This window comes from Rhinoderma darwinii, chromosome 8 (genome assembly GCF_050947455.1).
Source record: "Rhinoderma darwinii isolate aRhiDar2 chromosome 8, aRhiDar2.hap1, whole genome shotgun sequence".
NCBI lineage: Eukaryota > Metazoa > Chordata > Amphibia > Anura > Rhinodermatidae > Rhinoderma > Rhinoderma darwinii.
This window is the reverse complement of record NC_134694.1, coordinates 82,986,713-83,001,029: the sequence shown is the minus strand read 5'-3', so window position 1 is coordinate 83,001,029 and position 14,317 is coordinate 82,986,713. Positions and strand designations below refer to the sequence as shown.

General features: G+C 42.4%; 1 protein-coding gene across 1 annotated transcript in view; it reads right to left on the bottom strand.

The window, feature by feature from the left end:
- SERTM2 (serine rich and transmembrane domain containing 2) overlaps positions 1-13,484 on the bottom strand; it is a 29,988-nt gene extending 16,504 nt beyond the window's left edge. The window contains exon 1 of the mRNA XM_075834349.1: positions 12,907-13,484. The gene's annotated coding sequence lies outside the window, so the exon portion shown is untranslated. The remainder of the gene's footprint in view (positions 1-12,906) is intronic.
- Between the last annotated feature and the right edge of the window lie 833 nt (positions 13,485-14,317).

The window sequence follows — 14,317 nt, the reverse complement described above, 5'->3', positions numbered from 1 at the left end:
ACGGACACCTTTCCGTAAGTATACGGGAAGGTGTCCGTTGGCCATAGAAATGAATAGGTCCGTAATTATGGGCGATTTTATGGTCGTGTACATGGGGCCTAAGGGTATGTTCACACGAGGGCGTCCGTTACGGCTGAAATTACGGGGATGTTTCAGCCTGAAAACATCCCCGTAATTTCAGCCGTAACGGCATGTGCAGGCACTTGAGAGCCGCGTCAATTACGGGCGTAATTAGCGCTGCTATTCATTGGAGTCAATGAATAACGGCTCCAATTACGGCCAAAGAAGTGACAGGTCACTTCTTTGACGCGGGCGTCCATTTACGCGCCGTCATTTGACAGCGGCGTGTAAATATACGCCTCGTGTGAACAGACAAACGTCTGCCCATTGCTTTCAATGGGCAGATGTTTGTCAGCGCTATTGAGGCGCTATTTTCGGACGTAGTTCGGGGCAAAAACGCCCGATATACGTCCGTAAATAGGCCGTGTGAACATACCCTTAGACTCCCACTAATCAGAAAGTGATGGCATATCCTATCGATATGGCATCACTTCCTGTGATGGGAATAGCCCTTGAAGGTTTTAAAAGACAAATATTACATGACTATTCTAACAAAAAAATATGAATGCAATACAAAATTAATTCACATACAATAAACCACTGGCAGCTAACATATATTTATCACATTTATTTGTTTTTGGCACATCAGAACAGAGCAGTCTAAATAAGGGTGCAGCCACACAAGGCAGATTTGGTTGCCAACATTTTCTGCGACTGAAAATCAGTTTCATTCATCTGGATGTGGTTGTTTCTGCAGCAGGTGCATGGATTTCTGCAAGTTCCTTTCAGATAATTGGAACTGATTTTTAGTCCTAGAAAATTTCTGCAAGAAAATCTGCCATGTGTGACTGCACCCTAAAGACAGATAAGGAAGGGTCCATGTGTCTGAACTTTAGCCCGGTAAAGTGTCGGTTTGTCCACGCGTTACAGAATTGTTGTAGAAAATCTCTGCAGCATTTCCGTTAAAACTAGCAGACATTCTCCTGCGGAATGAGATTTGTTAAATCTCACCCACTTTGCTGCTACTGTATTCTGCTGCATATTTTCCGTCCGCAATTCCGGACAGAAAATACGCAGCAATTCCGGTACGTGTGGACAAGACCATTCAGACGAACGTGTCCGATTTGCGTGCGTAAAAAACGCTGCGTTTTTTTTTCTCTGCATTACTATGTAATTTATGCAGATGTGCATCCGTATGCTGTCCGTGGTTTTCACGCATCCATTGACTTCAACGGACACTCGTTGCTTGAAAACCTCCGCATGTCTGAATGGCTCCATTGAAATCTATGGCTCCGTGTGCTGTGTATTTTTTTTCAACACACAGCACATGGACGTGAATCACCTTGTCATGCGTATCTATTTAAAGGAGTACACAATTTTTTATTCTCTGGCCCATTAGAGAGGCACATTATGTAAATTGTGGTGGAGGTAATATTCTTACCGGTGGCTGTATTTTTGAGTTATCCACTCCCTTGTGGTCCTCAGCGGTGTCATGTGACCCACAATAAGACTCTCCAACTGCCACAGCGTCTCGTGTGGACAAGAAGTTAGTTTCGCTATTGATTACAGCCTCGATGTGAGTCTAAGAGTATGTTCACACGCTAGCTGTCATTTACGGCTGAAATTACAGCCTGTTTTCATAAGAAAACAGCTGCGTCGTTTCAGCCGTAAAAGCAGCTCCTCGTAATATACGAGGCGTCTGTGACGCTCGTATATCTTGAGCTGCTCTTCATTGAGTTCAATGAAGAACAGCTCAAATTACGTAGCAAAGAAGTGCCCTGCACTTCTTTGCCGAGGCAGACAATTTACGCATCGTCGTTTGACAGCTGTCAAACGACGACGCGTAAATTACAGGTCGTCTGCACAATACGTCGGCAAACCCATTCAAATGAATGGGCAGATGTTTGCCGACGTATTGTACCCCTATTTTCAGACGTAAAACGAGGCATAATACGCCTCGTTTACGTCTGAAAATAGGTTGTGTGAACCCAGCCTTAGGCCAAATTCAGACAAACGTAAAGTACGTCCGTGTGACGGCTGTTAAAACACGTCACATTTTTCACGCCCGAGATTCTCCACATTTGTGTGAATCTGGCCTTATAGGAATGAATGGAGAATCTGACTTCCTGTCCACACATGAGACGCTGTGGCAGTTGGAGAGTCCTATTTCTGGTCACATGACACAGCTGAGGACCGGAAGGGAGGGGATAACTCACAAATACAGCCATCGGTAAGAAAAATACCCTCACCACAATTTACGTAATGTGCCTTTCCAATGGGCCTGTAATGTCGGGGTAGGGAAACAGACAAGTGAGCCCTAATCTACCCGCCACTCAGCCCCTGCCTACTTGCAACGACCCGCCCTAGGCGACGGGGTACAACTGGGCGACGGTCCCTACACTCAATAGGTGCACGACAGACAAACAGACAAGGGTACAAAGAAGCCAGGGAAATGGGGAAGTTGCCCACGGGAACACCGTGAGCAACAAGCGAGGTGAACGAGCCGAGTCAAACCAGGAGATGAGCGAGGTACAAAAACGCAGAGCAGAAGAGTGGTCAGAAAAGCCAAGGTCAATCACAAGCAGAGGATCAGTAGTTCAAGAAGCTGCAGCAGGGCCAGGAAACAAACAGAGAAGAATCACAAGCAAAGGAGGAACAGGAAAGGCAGGTATAAATAGACAGAGGGCTGGAGCTAGCTCCATCTGGCCAGGCTGTGATAGGCTCTCCCACTCCTAAGCCTGCCATCCTGGGTGGTGGAAGATGGAGTCAGTCTCACAGACCTAGAAGCAGGTGCAGACTGATTACCTATGGGCGTCGACACAGAAGTTGTGTCTGGCAGATTCTTTACAGGGCCAGAGAATAAAAAAATTTGTGGGAGTGCTTCTTTAATTTAGACCATGATATTTAAACTGCACTGAAAAAACGCACGCATTTTAATCTCAATTTACGGCGGATAACATGCTAACTGTAAAACCCACTGCAAATCGCGGTAAGAACACGTGTTTTTGCAGTTTGGGCAAAACTGCACTGTGTGAATACGCCCTTAGTCCTTTCTGCATTTTAGCTACTTTGATGAGTTTCAGTAACTCAAAAAATCTATACTGCTTAATTATAAAAAGTTGACTAAAGTTCCAATTCCAAAACTTTATGCTTACAAATCCCAGTTGATCCAGAGGAAGGCGAAAACATCATTGAACAGCATAGACCAACCAACTGATGGAAACAGCTGAGTACAGTGATGGGCTGTTTCCTTTGGCCCCATAGACATTGAATGGATTGTCAGGGCACATGCGTGACCACCACTCCATTCAAACTCCTATTTACTGCAGTTGTGTAGTGAGGAGAAACGAGAGGGTGGGGGATGGATTGCTCGGTACCCCTGTTCTATTGATTGGTTTGGGTCCCAGCGGTAAGGCCCCTAGCAATCAGACATTTATCAACTATCCTGTAAAAAAAATAGACCCTTATCTCTAATTCCAAACAACGCCTTTAGACAGGATATCAGCTGCGGCACAATGTTCCAGTTTAAGAACATTTTATTATTTGTGTATTCCATGTAATCTATGTAAGTTCTCACCCTTGAACATTTGCATATTTGTGCAGCACAGAAGGAGAAAGAAAAGCCTGCTGTTAGACCTTCTGATATTATAATTCAGCAATAAACATTTCTAAAGGTCTGCAGAAAATCAATCGAAAACTGTAATTGCTGATGAGTAGCAGGAGGTAATTAAAGGAAGATTCCAGTCATCTCACAATCCTTAACTAATGACCCCCTGTAGGGTACAATAGGATACAGATGAATGGGCTTGAATGATAAACAATAGGCATTAACATAATTTAATAATTTATTGAAGCTTGAAATTTTATTTTCAAAAATGGCAGATATTTATCAATAGGATGAATGAATTTACCAGATGGCAATAATGATTCAAATTGCAACTAATTAATCAAAATGGCACACATGGCATGATAATTCTGGCACAACTTACTAGACCAGTGAGGGTATGTTCACACGAGGTCATTACGTCCGTAATTGACAGACGTATTTCGGCCGCAAGTACCGGACCGAACACAGTGCAGGGAGCCGGGCTCCTAGCATCATAGTTATGTACGACGCTAGGAGTCCCTGACTCGCTGCCGGACAACTGTCCCGTACTGTAATCATGTTTTCAGTATGGGACAGTTGTCCTGCAGCGAGGCAGGGACTCCTAGCATCGTACATAAGTATGATGCTAGGAGCCCGGCTCCCTGCACTGTGTTCGGTCCGGTACTTGCGGCCGAAATACGTCCGTCAATTACGGACGTAATGACCTTGTGTGAACATACCCTTAGACATGCTTCTCTGCTTTATGTCTGGCTAGCAGGGCATGTGCCCCTGGTGCTGAGTGTAAGGGGCATGCCAGCCCCAGTATTCAGATATAGGGCTAAGGTGCGGAACTGAATCTTTTCCCCAGGTTAAGGAAAGTTTAGCTACAGTTCTGACAGCAAGATTGTGAATTTATTTTGTATTTCTACTACATTTTAGAATTGAGGAAAGTTCAGTGGAGGGGTTGGTGAGCTTGCACAGAAGTCGCAGAACATGTAAGAAGTTACCTGTGTGTATCGCTACAAGTACTATGGGGGGAAACTTTTGAACACTTTACGCCAGTTTTCTGGTATAGTAAAGTCACAATTTTTGTGCAAAGTTTTAGCGAAATTTTTTTGCAACCATTTGATTTTTAGGCCGCTTTAAAATATGGCGTCATTTATAGCACAAATTTACGCCAGCTCATAGCTTTCATATATTTGATTTTGTAGCGCACGGACAGCCAGAAATGCACCTAATTTATTAAGAGGCATTTTTAATATTAGGACTGGCATATAAATCGCCAGTCTTAATAAATTCTCCCCTGTATGTCCAGAAAAGCTAAGACTGTCATGAACAGGGTATTTTTCCTCTCTAACCTATTCAATTCAATTTAACAAAAAGATGAATGGATGATATTTAAGGCATAAGGGGATTGGGCCTTGGCACCTATCTGTGCAGCCAATGTCCTCTTCCTTGCCTCAATGCGGCTATTCTGTCCAAAGCAGCATGCACCGTGCAATATCTTAAAGGGACAGGCACATGTCAACTATTGGTGCTCAGCCTATGGTTATTTAAACCTGCCACACTATGCCCAAGCAATAAGGTTCCTTGGTTCTTGTTAATTTGTATAAGTGTTTATTGTTTGCTATTTTGGATGTGATCCTGACCGTTGCTTGAATCTGCCTTTTGATCACTGCCTGTCCTGGCCTTTATCTATCTATGTCATATTGCATGAACTCTGGCAGCCCTGATCTTGGATTTGGACAACCATGCTTCTGTTCCTATCAATTTTGGCAACAAGCTGTCGGAGGTTGCTTTTAGAAACTACTCAGGGCACATGACCTGGGAATTGCCTGTGCAAAATCCATACCCCTCATGAGGGGTCCCTTAGACTCCACCCTTAGTTTACACAAAGCTAGAGGCGTAACTTGAAGTTCCTGGGCCCTAATGCAAGATCTAAAACAGGGCCTCACCTACTATGTGACATTTACAATACTGATGTGTCATTTTAGGTGGTAGAAGGACTGTTGGGCCTCCTTAGACACCAGGGCCCGGTATGACTACTACCTCTGCAGCCCCACTAGTTACGCCCCATATTCCTTTTTCTGAGGCCTGACCATGACGTAGGGAAACATAGAAGGAAGGTACATAACATGCAAATATGTTACATGAGTTTGTTGTGACAATGTCAATCCATTTTATTGTCCCCTGGTTTGACATGGGATTAAAATAGTCCCAAAGTGGATTATAATCTAGGATCTTCACATGTTCTGGAGTTTTCAGGGTCTATACATGGGTGTAATAGCGCTAGAAGTTTTAGGCATGAGTTTGAAATTAATTTGGAGAGGCTAGAGATAACATGTGGAGGTCAAAAACCAATGGATTAAAAAAAAATGCCCAATAGTCGAGGAAATACAGTAATCTGAGTTACCACAATGCATTAACACTTCTGCCCTAAAAAGATAAATATATTTGCAAGAAATTGCTAAAATAGACTATATACATAGTGCTCACTTTACATTGTCTCCTATAATAATACATTGAGTTCTATGCAGATAGTTATGTCCCTACCTTGCAGCAAACATTCCACCCCAGCAGCGGATCGCACCTGTCGATTTAAGTGGCCAAATTTTTATACGAATTATGTGGTCAGACTTGTTAATCCAGTTTATAAATAGTGTAAAACACCACTAAATGACAAATTTGACAGTTACACTCTCACATAGGGTATGTTCACACGCAGTAGTAAAATACGTCTAAAATTACGGAGCTGTTTTCGCCTGAAAACCGCTCCTGATTTTCAGACATTTTTGTAACTACTCACGTTTTTCGCTGCGTATTTTACGGACGTTATTGGAGCTGTTTTTCAATAGAGTCAATGAAAAACGTCTCCAAAAACGTCCCAAGAAGTGACATGCACTACTTTGACGCGGGCGTCTTTTTACGCGTCGTCTTTTGTCAGCTCGTGGGAACAGAACATTGTAAAACCCATTGAAAGCAATGGGCAGATGTTTGTAGGCGTAATGGAGCAGTTTTTTCAGGCGTAATTCGAGGCGTAAAATGCCCGAATTACGTTTGGAAATAGGCCGTGGGAACATACCCTCAAACATACACTATACATACACTCAGTGCCCACTTCATTAGGTAGACTTTCCTAGCACAGGGTAGGACTGTTTTTGACATGGATTTAAGGTGCTGGAAATATACCTACATTCTGTAACATATCAACCTGATAGCATCATGCAGTGTCTGCGGACATGTCGACTGCACATTCATGCTGTGTAACTCTGATCCCACCACATCCCAAAGGTGCACTATTGGATTGAGATCTGGTGTCTGTTCAGGATACTGCAGTGCACTGAGCTCTTTGTCATTTTTATGGAATTAGCTCGAGATGACGCTAGAACTAGCTGTAAGCAGATGAATAGATTAAAACTATAAAGGGATGCATGTGATGAGCCAGAATACTCGGGAAGGCTATGTCATTTAGGCCTTATTTACACGAACGTGTTAAACGTCCGTGGAACGGCCGTTGAGACAGCGGCCGTCCCACGGACCTATGTAATTCAATGTGGCCGGTCACACAGCCGTTGTTTCAACGGACCGTGTGAAGGGTCCGTGCGAAAATAGGACATGTCCGTTCTTTTTGTGCATCACGCATCCCTCCATGGATTGTCAACTATGGGGGATGGGTGACATCGCGTCCTGCAGCGCTGAGCACGGATGCACCTCGGACGTGAAAAACAGCGTTCGTGTAAATAAGGCCTTAGTCCTCATGCACACGACCGTGTTTTTGCGTCCGCAGTTTATCCGCAAAAATGCAGATGAATTGCAGACCCATTTATTTTTAAAGGGCCCATGCACACGACCGTGGTTTCCACGGAACGTACACTGGCTGGGAGCCCAGACCGCACAAAAATAGTATAACATATTTTACGGGCCGCATTTGCGGTCCGGGCTGCTAAAAGTCAATTGTGGATGGCCTGTGGATGACACTCCGCAGCCGTCCGTGCCGTAATCACGGATCGTGCACACGACTACAGCAGTGTTCACGAGGCCTTAGGGTGCAGTCACACGCGGCAGATTTTGTTGCAGAAATCTTCTGCGGCGGAAAATCAGTTCCTTTAATCTAAATTGATCTTGCAGAAATCGATGCACCTGCTTCAGAAATGATCCCAATTAGATAAATGGAACAAATTCTTAGTCGCAGAAAATTTCTGCAGCAAAATCTTCCGCGTATGATTGCACCCTTAGGGTATGTGCACAAGAGGTCATTACGTCCGTAATTGACGGACGTATTTCGGCCGCAAGTACCGGACCGAACACTCTGCAGGGAGCCGGGGTCCTAGCATCATAGTTATGTACGACGCTAGGAGTCCCTGCCTCTCTGCCGGACAACTGTCCCGTACTGTAATCATGTTTTCAGTACGAGACAGTTGTCCGGCAGCGAGGCAGGGAATCCTAGCGTCGTACATAACTATGATGCTAGGAGCCCGGCTCCCTGCAGTGTGTTCGGTCCGGTACTTGCGGCCTAAATACGTCCGTCAATTACGGACGTAATGACCTCGTGTGCACATACCCTTAAACTCAATGCACACGAATCCGCATCATAATACACTACCAGCATAGTCAATGAGATTCCAGGAAAACTCATGTACACGCTGCAGTATTTTTCAGGACCGAAATTGACCTGCGGTGCGTCTTTTAGAATCCGCAGCATGTCAATTTATCTTGCGTTTCCGCTTGCGAAATGTATCTGCCTAGTGCTGTGGAAAATCGCACCAAAGCCCGCAGCATGAAAAAATGCATCAAAACGTAAAAAACGCACCGAAACATGCATTGAAAAATGCGCGATTTGCTGCGGTTTTGTTGCGTATTTTCCGCAGCAAAATACGAAACGTGTGAATGTAGTCTTACTCAACTAAGAGATCTAATGTGTGCCAAAGAAACAGTTCCCACATGATTCCACCACCAGAGACCAGAATTAACATTTAACACAGAGGAGAATGCATCCGTGTGTTTGTTTGTTTTTTGCCAAACATGACCCTGCACGGTGCAGCAAAAATTGAGATTCTTCAAACTGAGTAATATTTTCATTAGTAAATTCATCTATGGCCATGGCAGCATCAGTTTCCTGTTCTAAGCTAACAGTAGTTGAACCTGACCCTTTAGGCCACGTTCAGACGTGGCAGAATTGCTGTTGAATTCCACTGCGGACAGTCCGCAGTGGAATTCAGCAGCAGCCGGTTTTTATATTTGTTTCTATCCATTTTTAGTAGACTTAGTTCAGACGTTGCGGAAAATAACTGTGCGGACCATAGGCTGCGGTGCAGAATTTCCCCTCCGCAGCATGCTCATTATGTTGCAGAGAAGCAGCGGAATTTCACTGCGGATTTCAGCCTCTGCAATGCAAAAACGGAAATCTGTGGCAAGTCCACTGTGATATCTGCAACGTACGAATTACCTGTCAAATATGCAAGTGTTGGTGCAGATTCGTTGCATAATTGCCCCGAATCTGCACCAACATTTGCAGCGGAAAAATTCTGCCACGTGTGAACGTGGCCTTATGGTCTGCTGCTGCATGTCCGTCGTTCATTCAGAGATGCTCTCATACAGCCCACTGTTGTAACACATGGTCTTCTGGAGTTACTGCCTTCTTTTCAACTTGCGCCATTCTCCCTTTAAAAAGGTGTTTATGACCTGTAAGGTTTTTATTTTGTGCACCATTCACCAACTCTAGAATTGGTTGTACGTGAAAATCTCAGGAGATTAATAGTTTCTCAGACAACAACCAGACCCCCATATGCATACCAACAGAAATCCCATTTCACCCTCATTCTGCCAACCTCATGATCGGTCTGGAACCAACTGAACCTCTTTCCCATGACTCCATGTTGTTATGCATTTATGTACTGCCACGTGATTGGCCAATTAGATGTTTAAATAAAGTGACCATGAAATGTGTATATATATATATATATATATATATATATATATATATATATATAAAAATTATTTTTACATGGACTATACCAATGTTTTGTACATGGAACCTGAATATATATATGTATCTCTCTCTCTCTCTCTCTCTCTATATATATATATATATTCAGGTTCCATGTACAAAACATTGGTATAGTCCATGTAAAAATATTTTTTTTATATGTTAGGAGAGAGCACTTCTTCAGGTATATTGGCAATGTAGAGATTGCAGAGCTACATAAAGACAAATACTGTTCACACAAAGCAGAATAGTTACAGAAATTTCATCGTGTGAAATCCATTCCATACATCTAAGTGGGGTTGTTTCAGCAGCACGTGCATGGATTCTATTGAGAGATAAGCAACAGTCGCATAAATGTCTGCAACAAAACTGCCTTGTGTGACTGTACCCTAAGAGAATTATATTAGACGGACATGATCTACTTAGTATACTAATCATAATCATACATCAAATACTTTTCCTGTGTACCTATGTGTTAGGGTATGTTCACACGCACTAATTACGGACGTTTTTGCCCCGAATTACGTCCGAAAATAGCGCCTCAATAGCGTTGACAAACATCTGCCCATTGAAAGCAATGGGCAGACGTTTGTCTGTTCACACGAGGCGTAATTTACGCGCCGCTGTCAAAAGACGCGCGTAAATAGACGCACGCGTCAAAGAAGTGACCTGTCACTTCTTTGGCCGTAATTGGAGCCGTTATTCATTGACGCCAATGAATAGCAGCGCCAATTACGTCCGTAATGGACGCGGCGTTCAAGCGCCTGCACATGCAGTTACGGCTGAAATTACGGGGATGTTTTCAGGCTGGAACATGCCCGTAATTTCAGCCGTTACGGACGCCCTCGTGTGAACATACCCTTATAGAAAAGTGTTTACCAAGCCAAGTACCCCCTTGTATAAATTACATCAAAATACCTTCAAGGCTACGATCATATACTGTGCTGCCTAAAAGCACAGCATGAGCAGAGTCCGAGTACCCAGTCTAGAGATATGGCATGTACCCCTTGAAGTACATGTACCACAGGTTCAGAACCAAGGTTCCAGAAGACAGAGCGTTCCAATGAAGTTTTTAGCCACCAAGCTTTGCTGTAACATTGCTAGGGAGGGAAAATTCTCCATTGCTTTGGTTTGTATACTACAGCATGGAATCTGACACAGTTGTAGAGCGATCTTGCAGTCACATGGGCTGCAAAATCACATGTTGAACACTCATTATACTGCAAAAATCCCTTTAGCCTTATTAACAATTTCCTATAATGGTTTTATGCTTTCTATAGCCACAGAAGTACTTGGATAATGTCATGATCTGTGGGTATGTGTTGAGGTAAGGCTGTGCTTGTTGCAGAATTTTTCCTTTGAGTTCAATAAAAAAGTACGATTTCGTAAAACAAATGGCAAAAGTTGCAAAATTTGTTGCGATTGCGCTGCGTATTCAAAAACTAATTTCGCAGGTTTCAAAAAAAGACTTTACGCACCTTTTCTGGCACTGCTAGAATTATTATACAATTTTTCTCTAATAATCAACATGTTGGTAAAATTACTGCAATGTAAACATATCATTCCATGGTTGCAGATGTAGTTTAAAGGGATTTTCCCATAATCATTATTTATCACCTATCCACAGGATAGGTGATAAATATGAGATCGGTGGGGGTCTGACCGCTGGGACCCCCACTGATCATGAGAACGGGCGTACTTTGTCGTTGCTGTGGGAGCGTACGGAATGAAATTTATGAATTGCAGTCATTGTATCAACATGTTGATTATTCTAGAAAAATTGCATGATAATTGTAATTGCACAAATCTTCTAAGTTAATAAAATGCTGACATCTAATAACACATTTGACAGGTTGGCATAGTCAGAGGCAGCGTTTATATGTCTTAATATGCCATCACCTGTAAATCAGGTTACCTTGTTCAAGCTACCTCTGAGTTATGAGCGTCTCTGTTCTTAATGCCCTCTAGAATTTCTCGCTGTCAGATTTAGCTGATGATTGAACACCCAAGATGTCCCCAGTGCATAACACAAGGATCAGTTATCAAGCAGCTGCCATAATATCAAGCTACAATATACTAAGTAATGCAAAAACCTATTTGCACCAAACTAGTATTCTGTTTAAATGGGATTATTTTTCCACCACTAATACATCTCTCCACTTGTTAGTTCATTAGTTTCTATTCTATTTCATGTATATATTAGTTATCAGAGGGTTTATAGTGTATACAACATGTGTGACACTATATCAGTCTGCGTGTATATACTTGTATTTGGTGTTATAAGGGTTGTTGCCTTTGCTCCGTCCTATGTTCTGGGCAGAGAAGGAGGACCATTGAGACAAAAATGATCCCCCAAGCGAGCCATTGACCTCTATTCGGTGCAATTTATAGTGAAAATTGTATACTTTGGACATCCGTGGTCTGTTATTTTGTGGCACCATAGATGTCTAGTGTGATTACTATGTGCTAGACATCTGCTCCTCATAGAGGTCAATGATCCTCTCAACAGAAATGTTTCTGGCCTGATGGTCATGGTCCTGATGCCCAAAAAAAAATGGAGCAGGGAGGACATGTTCCTTACCAAACATTAACCACAAGTGTGCATATCGTGTAGGAATGGTATATGACGTGTGCGAAGAGAAACATTACGAAACACACTGCAGGTTATCGACCATTCATCATACAGATTAGAACACCTAATATTAAAAGCTGCAGGTAATTGTCTGTCCACCTAGATAGAACAGCTGATATTACACATTGCTGATCTATAGGATACAGGATAGGAAGTGTATGACTATCCCCTGCCGGCAAGAAGTGTTTTAAGACATGAGCACCTTTGGGTGCAATCTATCCTTACCCATATGTTAGCACTTACAGGTTAACCGTGAAATATTTTAGACACTAAATACATTAAACTTAGATTCTCATATTTAATGTGGGTTTTCTTAGTTATATATCACAGTGAAATATTCCGGCATTGAATACATTTAATGTGGCTTGTATTACAATCATATTATAATAAAGTCTTCAGAAATATTTGGACACATTGAGATTGTATTTGGGTTGTGTAGATTACCTATCAGAGATCTGTTATTTTGTATTTAGATTTAAATTCATGATCAAACCTGATGGCTGATTTTGGCTTATTATAATATTGCGCCGGTTGACTAGATATCTTTAAATACACTATTGCGGTAACATATTCTGCAGCGCTATACATGCAATGCGCTCATACAGTCCATGTTCAATGCTCATAAATACAGGTAATATCTACCTTTCAGAATATGCTGCGTTCACCTGGAGCCTCTTCTCTACATTGTTGTAGATTTCCAATACAATGATCTCCAATGTCATGATGGAAAATAAGTTTTGCTCCTGGATAACGGGACATGAATCCTTCCTATAATAAATAGTACCAGCGGTGCCTCTCTTCTTGTATGAGCTGAGCCACCTCCCAAGCTTTGCAGGTCTCCTCTTTGTGTATGGCTTGTTTTGATCCAGGTATTTCCTTCCAATAGACCGGAGATGTGTATAGCCGAGACTCTTGTCTGCTGGAGTAGAGATTGCTTTGAATAAGTTCACTTTTCTATGGTCTTAGGAGAGATATCTGCCAGCATTAGCTCCACCTCATTAGAAGACAGGGATGCTCAGGAGCATCGAGGGAACAGAGAGGAGGAGGTGGAGGCAGCGGTGGCGGAGGAGGAGAAAGGAGAGAAAAAAAATGATCTGGCAAATAACAAGCACAAATAGTCTAATTTTCCTGCCTTATTGCTTGCATGTTTGGAGCAGGTATCTGCAGACACATCTCCATCAATGCTCGGTATAGGAGACAGCTTCAGGACAGGCAAGGGAATCTGCAAGAAACATCTGCCAGGAAAGGTCTATAGACACTGAAGGTCATTGCAATTCTTTAGGATAATGAATGTCAGCTATTGTTATTCAGACCTCAATCTTCCGCAGTTTTGAATCTTCTGCCTTAAGACATAAGGAGGCACGAGGTTACTTGGGGATAGAATATACACTACATATCTGTGTTGTATATAATTAAGTTATTATACGACTACTAGTAATAATGATGACAATTATAGGAATAACAGTAAGATCAATCTGCCGCTATGAACTACCACCCTGAGTATAATGATTTACAACTGCCTAGTTTTGCGTTATTATATTGAACAATATAATATGAAATAATAAATAATGTGAAATCTTCAACTGTAGGAAACATTTTTGATACATAGTTTTTTACTTTTTAATATCACAGAATGTGATGGCACTCTGTGCAGCGCTGTGGAATATGTGGATGATACATAAGCAACCGGAAATAAATGAATAATGTATGTGTCCATTATAAATGTAAGTGTAGGTACACATATATTAGGAAATAGAATTGGGAATTGAGGGCAGAGGAGGGGAAATCAAATTGCGGTCAGTTTTCCTGTTAGCTCATCAGCAAAGACAGGCTGTTTTATGACAGTTTGTATCTGCTGCCCTGAGGTCAGCAGTATTTAGACTGTCAAAAATAGCAGCTTGTATTCTGCAAGTGGACATGCAGGGCAATGGTAGGGAATTTGCTATTTCTGTCATTGTCCTAATCCATTATCAATTTGTTCATAAAAAGAATAAGAGCCCATGCAGATGACCATTTTATGGATCTGTGTTGTACGGATCTGTAATATGCTGCT